Genomic DNA, 9,666 nt, shown 5'->3' with positions numbered 1-9,666 from the left:
GCATGTGGTTTGGTTCACTATAACATGTTTGGTCTAGATTAAGATAACTAAGTAACATGGATAATATTATATTTAATATACTTGTCAAAAAACTATGTATCCAAATACACATATAATATACATGATTTATATTTTTCCTAAAATAATATATATTACTTAATGACACTAGAGACAGTAGAAACAAATATATAGTATCCTTGTTAACCTGCCTATTTATCAAACAAACCATCCGTTTGAATTAATAATCCCAGTTTTGTTGAAAGAGTCAATGAATAGCACGATGAATACAAATGATAAATTGGTTGTTTATGAAAAAGGTTCTTTGACGGAAGTATCAATGGGTATACATCGTCAATTTATATTACCCTTTCATTTTCAAAACCGGCTCGTTTAAATCTATATAGCAAACAAAACAATTGGATCTATTCCAAAAACAATCATTAAAACCCATCACTGAAGAATATAAAACACTTGGACAATTAACACTTATTGTAGGGTTTTATCTATCAGAAATAGTATTGCTAATAACTTGATTATTGGCATTGTTGTATAGTTTATGAACCATACAATATACATCCCCCCAACACTGCAGTAGAAATAGTGTTGGTTGTAGTAGTAGTTGTAGTTATGGTATTAATGGTATGGTATGGTGGTAATGGTTGAAGTGGTGCTTGTGGAAGTGTTGTTGTTAGGGGTAGTGGTGGGGCTGTGGTGGTGGTGGCGGCGGTGGTGGTGGTGGTGGTGTTGGTGTGGTGGTGGCATTTGTGGTGGTGGAAGTATAAGTAGCAGTAGTAGAAGATGTGTAAGTTGTGGTTGTGGTAGTACTAGGTAGTAGTACTAGAAGTAGTAGTAGTAGTAGTAGTAGTAGTAGTAGTAGTAGTAGTAGTAGTAGTAGTAGTAGTAGTAGTAGTAGAAGTAGTAGTAGTAGTATCAGTAGTAGGAGTAACATTTGTGTAGTTGTGAACGCCATATTAAGCTTTTTTTCAACTCGTCGTATAGATTCAAATACGCAACGACACATACATAGTATTTTCGATTTCAAGGGCTTGCATTCGGTGATAATTTGGATCTGAAAATACGACTTTATAGAAAATAAACAAAAAACTTGTCTGTAATATTCCATTTATGGGTATCGAGTTTAAGCAAGCAATCGTAGTATCTTGACAATGTTTGAACATATATAGCGTCATATGACATGTGCAATGACTCATGATGTTACTTTTTTCGTGTGCAATATTACTAATTCGAAAAATTAAATGGAACATTTTGGAAAATAAATTCATAAAACAGTGTATCGGTGTATACATACATATATATATTACAATATATGTTGGAAACAGGAATAATACTATCCGTAGGTAGGCCATTTTAAGATAGTTATTTAAGAAAAACAGTGGGAAAATATGTGTAAACAACACTCACGACGAAATGTGCGGCATTTCGGTAGATGTTACCCACTGGGTGAAAGCACTTGCAGTTCACCTCAAAGGCCAGTGTGTCCACATGTGTCGCTTTTCAACTAATTTATAAATTAAAGCAATGAAGCTATTTTGCATTGATCTTTTAAATGTCCGTCTATGATTAATGTCACGCCACATTTAGTTAATTCTAAGATATTATAAATGAACAGACATCCGTTTAATAAACAAAGCAACTTGTTCAAGGCTTAAGCTGCCAACAGGATACCAGAATATCTTTTCGAAGAAGTTTCAAGTGTCGACGCATTACATAAGTTTTATAAATACAATAATTGATTAGATATAGCGTCAGCTCAGGGACCGGGAGGTCACGGGTTTGATCCCCTCTACAGCTCAGGGACCGGAAGGTCACGGGTTTGATCCCCTTTACACGAGCGTTATTGATCTCACCCAAAGACACCACGAACTTTGTAACCCATGAAACACACTGGGAAGCGTTTAATAAGGCTTAGGCATTCGATATAATCTATATTAAAGACATTAAGTTGAAACGTTAAACGTATACTAATCAATAGTTCCAGGTATTCACAAAATGAACAAAGACGGACATAAGTATTACTAAACAACCATGTGCATTTTAGTGTGCGATGTGAAGCAATATGTACTACACGGCGGTTGGTGTCTCATGAAAAGGATATACAATAATTGGGCATGAAACGAAATTTTAAACTGACTTCAATCATCGAATAATTTATTGAGTAGTTCAATTCCATAATATTTGGGTTTTATGACATAATGAAAAACCACTCTGAAATATCAAATGATCAATAAAAGAAGTGTTTTCTTAGATGTACTTGGCAGTTGATAAACAGCACGAGTAATAATGCCCATTTCTATATAATTCCGTGACAGCATTTAACCTAATATATGAATCCATCAAATGCTAAAACGTGCATTTATATTGATCTATGCGATGTTACACAAATAACGTCTGCGTACACCTTCTCCTGGAAGGTCGTCATTAATGCACGTTCTGTCATAAACTACCCTTTTAAAAATGGGAAGAGGACAACGACAACGAGCGAGGCATGGTATTGCGGGAGATATCTCTGGGTTATGGTTAGGTTAGGGTAAGGGTTAGGGGTCGGGTTAGGGTTAGAGTTAAGGCTAACCCTTACCCAAACCCGACCCCTAACCCTAACCCTTACCCTAACCCTCTAACCTCCATGCACATTACAATACCATGCCTCGCTTGTTGTCGTTGTCCTCTTCATAGCATGTTAAGGAGTGTCTTGCTTCGTAAACATTATTTTAAATATATAACACCTTTCTTTTATGGCGAGTGCTGCCGATCGCTGAACGTCGCTATAGTGTGTAGTTTGTTGTAATATATACATTGACATTAGGATCGGCTACTTCATCCTATAAACACATAATAAACACATGTTAAAATATTTAAAATTAACAGCGTAACCGATTATGACTGAGTGTTTAATTATTAAAGTCGATATTGCTACATATTGTTAAATGAAAGTAACATGAAGTGATTCCAAAGTGATGACACTGTTCAACCAACTAAACTTCAAGGGGAACAACTCAAAATCAACTTCAAATGAATGGTAGCATGGGTACATACAACTTTTAACTAGTATTCAGATGTACAAAACTATAACTACACCTACTAGCATTTATATTACTACTACTACTATCATAATACTGCTACTTCTAATACTACTATTTCTGCTACATCTACTACTACTACTTAAACTACTAGCAACACCACCACCACTACTACTACTATTACTACTACTATTAGTTGTTAACCAATTGACATAATTTGTTTATGTACTGTCGAACACGCAGTCATTTGCGCTGTTGGAAAATCCCTGCACTCCTCGGTTATATTATTAGGTTGTGAAAATAAAATGTTTTCATTGACATACGTACATACTTGCTCTATACGCCGTCGAAATTTAAGAGAAGTACGCTGTGATACGAGTTTATATAATTGCTACACCAGATTTATTTGCATATTGGTCAGTATCAAACTAGTTTTTTATCCTATTACCAGATGAAAATCGATAGTATAACAACGATCGTATAAACATGAGCTTTATACTATCGCTATTTTTAGATCAGATTAGGGTTTTTCCGAAAATTGGAGAATCTGTTCTTGTTAACAACAAAAAAAACAAAATCGTCAACAAATGCGATATTTGACAATTAATAATTGAAAATAGGGTAGAAATAATAAGATAAATAGAATTTTATGTGAGTTTGGGATAAAGATCAAGTTAATCATGCTCGGCACGAACCATAATAGCGCTCGGCAAGCCTCGCGCTACATCGGTTCTAAGCCTCGCATGATAAACTTGATCTTAATCCCAAACTCACATAATATTCTCTATATTATTACTCAATCTTTTGACATATGTAATGTTACTCGTATTCGACTTTAAATCATCATTTCCGGTGGAAAAAGATTCAACATTGTTTTATAGTCTATTAGAAATCCAGTATTCTGCCTATGGCCAAATAAATAATTACCCGTTTATAACAAGATATGTGTGTGTCAGAAACACTATGTTCCCATTTTGCACCGCTTTGAAGCTATTGTGCCATAACACATACATAACTAAACTCGATGGATAGTTCTTTGCTCTTTATTCAATTGTTAACATAATGTTTCCAAGTCCATATAATTCTTTAAATTAGTTGTTTATGAAATATTTCCAAGTCCAGGTAATTGTTTAAGTAACTAACAACGTTTCCAAGACTTGACAAAATCCGTCAAAATCCATTCAGACAGGACCCCACCCCACCCCACTTGGGGTTGGGTTCTGAAGATAAACCTCTAGCATACCTGCTATGTGTTCAATCCTTATATTTTTTAGTGTCCAAAACGCATTGCTTATATACATGTATCGTTACATAAACATGTCAACTTGATGGATCAAACCAATTTGTTGAAATGCACGATACGGAAACAAACATCTATTAACCTAGTAATCCTGTCATGATCTACACTTTAAACGGACTGAACCCTGCGTCTACTGTCAACAAATTAATGAGTTTCGGTCATACTGACTTAAACCAGGGCATGCATTATTATCAAATATACACCAATTATGCGACACTATATATTTGACCTTTGACCTTGAAGGATGACCTTGACCTCGACCTTTCACCACTTAAAATGTGCAGCTTCATGAGATACACATGCATGCCAAATATCAAGTTGCTATCTTCAATATTGCAAAAGTTATTGCAAATGTGAAAGTTGGCGCAAACAAACAATCAAACAAACAAACAAACACACAAACCAACAGACAGGACAAAAACAATATGTCCCCACTATAGTGGTGGGGGACATAAAAAGAAATGTGACAAAGTATCAGTATCCAACTAGTTGTATTATTACTCAATATTTTGACATATGTAATGTTACTCATATTCAACTTTAAATCTAGAACTCATAGAACATTTGTTCAAAACATCATTGCTATTGTATTACATATGATAGGTCAGGATGTCCTTATATCATAGTTTTCAACAAATTCGTTTTATACTGGACAACGCATTAAACGGTTATATTTTGATTCACATACATTTTGATTTCAAAATGTTTATATCCGCTATTCTCGGGATTTCTATGATTTCTTCCAACTTCAATAATAATTGGAACTTAATCGAAATTGCTCGTTTGAATAATTGAATTTTCATTGGATATAACATCAAGGTTTTTTTTCCATATTCGAAGCTTTTTTTTATTTAAGCATAATTCAATTTTGGACTGTGAAGCTTATGTATCATTTCTTTCTTGTATAAATTGATCTTTCAGTCTTTGAGTTAACAATGTGTTCAATGTCGCCTGCTAATTCAGGATTATTTAGCATATAGCAAAAGCAAGATTGTCTAAACGTTATTTTGAAACCTGGCGCCTTACTTTTTTTCGTACAATTTAAATTGTTTAAAATATTCATCTGTTCCATTAAAGGGGCCCTTTCACGTTTTGGTAAATTGACAAAATAAAAAAAAAGTTGTTTTAGATTCGCAATTTTTTGTTTTACTTATTTTGTTTTAGTTATGATTGTTGTAAGGAAACAGTAATACTGAACATTTACCATGCTCTAAAATAGCCATAATATGCATCTTTTGACGATATAAAAACATGAAAATTATAAAGCGTTGCAACGCGAAACGATTGAATAATTTGGAGAAATCTGTTGCTGTCGTTATATTTTGTGAATCTACGAGGGTTGCTTACATAAAGTATAAAATACAACGGTCATTGTATGAGCGCGGATGGCCGGGTGGTATAACTGGTAGACTTTTACTCCAGGGGTCAGTGGTTCGAACCCTGTTGATTTTTTTTTTAAATTTTATTATTGATTTTTTACTGGAGCTTTTTATATCCAATGTTTACATTTATCAATATAAAGCATTTAATTACAACTTCGATACATGCCTAAATCTGTGAAAAGGCCTCTTTAACACTTGATATAATATTGAATTCTGATTACTCACAATTCTCATCCAATAACACACTGCCTTTAGCTTGACTATAACGGCTAAAGAAAGTGTACCCAATTCACTTTGTATACCATAGTTAGAAGTAGATTGTTTTCACAGATACTATTTTTTTTCAAATTTGTAATGCACTTTATCAATACCAGAGTTGTTAAAGATGCCACAAACCTAAGAACCAAACAATAAAATTGGCGCTTTTAATGAATCAAACATGTATAGTTTGATGATTACATCTTATTTGAACCGGTTAAAATAGATACAAGATAATGATTAGCTTTAAGTGCATTTAGTAATTTTACAGAATTAGACATATTTTCAGTTTCATTGAATTGTATACCCATGTACAAGTATCGACTATTTCAATTAACTCGGTGTTAATTGGCCAAGAGAAGTTGCACCTGCTTTTTCGTTTTTCAAATATGCAAATTTTTGTTTTATTTATATTTATTTTAAGATCCCACATAAACGACTTAAGGTATGTGTAGTGACGTTGATTCAGAAGACTTACTGGGTGGTAGTAATAACTACAATATCATCAGCAAAAAACATGATAAACACAGCAAGCAAATGCAAATCATCATTTGTAGCATCAACAGCATTAAATTCTTTAATTTCATTTATAGACAGTATACAAAGTAGAGGTGACAGAGGGTTTCATTGTTTAACACCAACAGAAACGTCAAATAAGTTGGAATTTGGCAATTTCTGAGTGTTTTATACATCCTTTAACATTTTATATATACATTTTGTTCGTGAAATCATTTTGCAGCTAAGACCTGATTCAATGAATTGAATTCATAACGAGTCGTGGATTAATATATCGAACGCCTTTTCGTAACCAATGAAAGCACACAATAATTTTTGTTTCTGCAAAAGAAAATTGCGTATAATGCTGTGTTAATTTAATATACAAATTTTGGTTGTTCGATAGTCTGTAAAATAGAATTGAAGTGGATTAAATATGCTTTCGTCTTCACACCAGCAATTGATTCTGTGTTTTAGACATGATGAAAATACTGGGTAAATGACATTTACAAGGGTGATTCATTCAGATTAGCAATATCATATTTAGGAGTGTGAAATAATGTTTTATGTATTATGTATACCGAACGATTCAAAAACCACGAAACACAAATGTATCTGCAAATTTTAATTGAATAAAGTAACTGGACAGTGGCGTAATGACAATCTTCAATTACTTTGGCAAGGCTCGTTTTTATTTTATTCTAAGCCGCATCTGATATATTGCAGAACGATAGGGCAGTAACTTGTCAATCTCTATTTATCTAGCATAGCAACTTAGTGGGGGTGTTTCGTTAAAATAATTTATACCATCAGTGAAAAGGCCTTTTGAAAAATTGTGCAATTGATATAGTCTGTGCATTGTAATTTTTTCACATTGAAGGTATATATATTTTACATTTAATATTTAGTTTTGACTTTTTTTATGAAAGTGTACGTGGCATTGTTTTTTTTATAACAAAATCCCTGGATATACAGTTGTTCTAATGAAGAAATTATGCCAGCATGTTATTTGTTGTCTTGTTATTCTATGTACACATGTACTTAAATAAAGAAACAAGACATAATTAAGTTTTGTTACTCGATGGCCAATTTAAAGCAATAAATGAAACACATCGACTCCGGTTCTGGACTAAAAACCATCCGATGATATGTTCGAAAAAATAGAAAGTAAAACTCGAAGAACATATTTTTAAGAACTCTCGAGATCATGTTGCATACTGCGATAACATATTTTCTTTTCCAACAACACCAATAACAGCAACACAGTATTTTGTTTTTATACAACCATTCAAAGGAAACAGGGCTCATAAAGGCAGCTACCGCGATGGGCGGGCGGTTGGGTAGGCGGTTGGCGTCAAGGAGTCAAGGAAAACGATTTATGTTCACTCAAAAAGTTTAAATGGATCATTGTAAAACTTTCGAATAATGTTAATGGTCATAATATCTTAGAAAGTTTCAATCAATTCCTAGCAATATCTCATTAAGCACTCCTGAATTACGATAAATGAAAATAAATAAGCCAATTGTACCCTGCCCGCTCTCTAACTCAGATAGTCTACAAAAGATCATTAGCGCACTTGCATTGGATTACATGCCAAATTAACCAAGCGATGAGCAGCCCAAACTGACATAACTACACTTATTATATGTTGCCCTATATTTATCCCAAATGCGCAAAATTAATGTTTTCTGCTAATATATGTGATTGTAGGTAAACAAATTCAGTTTGTTATAGTGACATTTTGCGTATAATGCACGATTGAAAAAGACCATTTGGATGTATTAATTGCTTGTCGGGTCAAGATCAATGTCACCGTTTATAAGTGGACACAGTATCCGCTGAATAACTAGAGTTTGGATAAAGTTGTTGCATTCAAAATGTAGCTTACATAGGGACCTGGACCTGGTAAAGGTCCCTGTCCCTGTTTTTTGTTACTTAAATTAGAAAAACGGTTTCAAATACTTTAGTTGGAAAGGAGCTAGTGTACGGACATTATTTATGCAGACCTGCATACCAAGCATGGAATTGCAAAGCAGGTTAAGGTCACGTATATTCGAGTCCCTAACACATCTAAACCTATCTTGATCAAGGATAGAAACTCAACTCCTTTAACAAATTAAGAACCCAGGATCAACCCAAAACAAACCATGCCCATTTAAAATAGCTAAGAATGTAGCTTCTTTAAATGTTGTGATAAAAGATTCTAAATCAGTTGCTGTGAAATAGTCATTCTATACATAGATGGTGACGTCACTACGTTATTGTCACCTCTATACTTAGACGCATCACACACCTCCATTTGGAGGCATTTATGACTACGACACAAAAAAGTCCGCGGATGAATGAAGACTTTGCTTTATAAGTAAACATTCATGTTATGATTTAAAAGTTAAGTATTGTTTTGTTCAGTCTTACGGTATTATGTTAGTATCAATTTAAATTTTCGTTAGTTTTCAACAATTTCGCTCTTTATTTTATTTGTTTTTAACTGTACTTTCACTTTCGGTTGTATAACAACATGTATCCTTTATTGACGAAAGTTTGCAATGAAATAGCGTTTTCAAAACCGCTTAAAAAGTTTCAGAAGGTGTGTCTGATGCATGTTTTGAATAGACACAATGTCATAGCTATATTGACGACTAGTATGGGAACAATTTGATATTTCAAGTGGCTCCATTTGCATTGCAAGAGAAGTTCAAATTGACTTGTTCAGTTTTTTAAATTTTGACACCTAATTATATATTTTTTATAAGTGCCTGATAGATTTCTTTAAATAATTAAGATCAATGAAAAATTTAGTCGAAGCACAGCATTGATGTTCTATGATGGTCATTTTTAGTGGAACAGTATGTTACAATAAAACAATTATAACTATTGTATTAATGAATTTAGATTAGGTGTCATCTTTAAATGGGGTAGTAATTCATTATATGATTTAGCACATTATATAGTTGAAAAATAAATAACACTTCAATGACTTACCATAGTAAAATAAAGTAGCATAGAATATGTTGCAGGTCATAAAATGTAAAACTGAAATTGAAGAAGCTTTACAAATATTTTACACTGACAACACTGTTGGTTTTCCAAAAAAATCCTTCCTATCTACCTGCCCTAGTTTTTTGGTGCAAATTTAAATATTATTAATATCATTGAGTTAAATTATTAAAATATCAATATGTTTTGATAACA

The sequence above is a fragment of the Dreissena polymorpha genome, chromosome 11 (assembly GCF_020536995.1).
Source record: "Dreissena polymorpha isolate Duluth1 chromosome 11, UMN_Dpol_1.0, whole genome shotgun sequence".
In the NCBI taxonomy this organism is placed as follows: Eukaryota; Metazoa; Mollusca; class Bivalvia; order Myida; family Dreissenidae; genus Dreissena; species Dreissena polymorpha.
Note: the sequence above shows the minus strand (reverse complement) of the source record.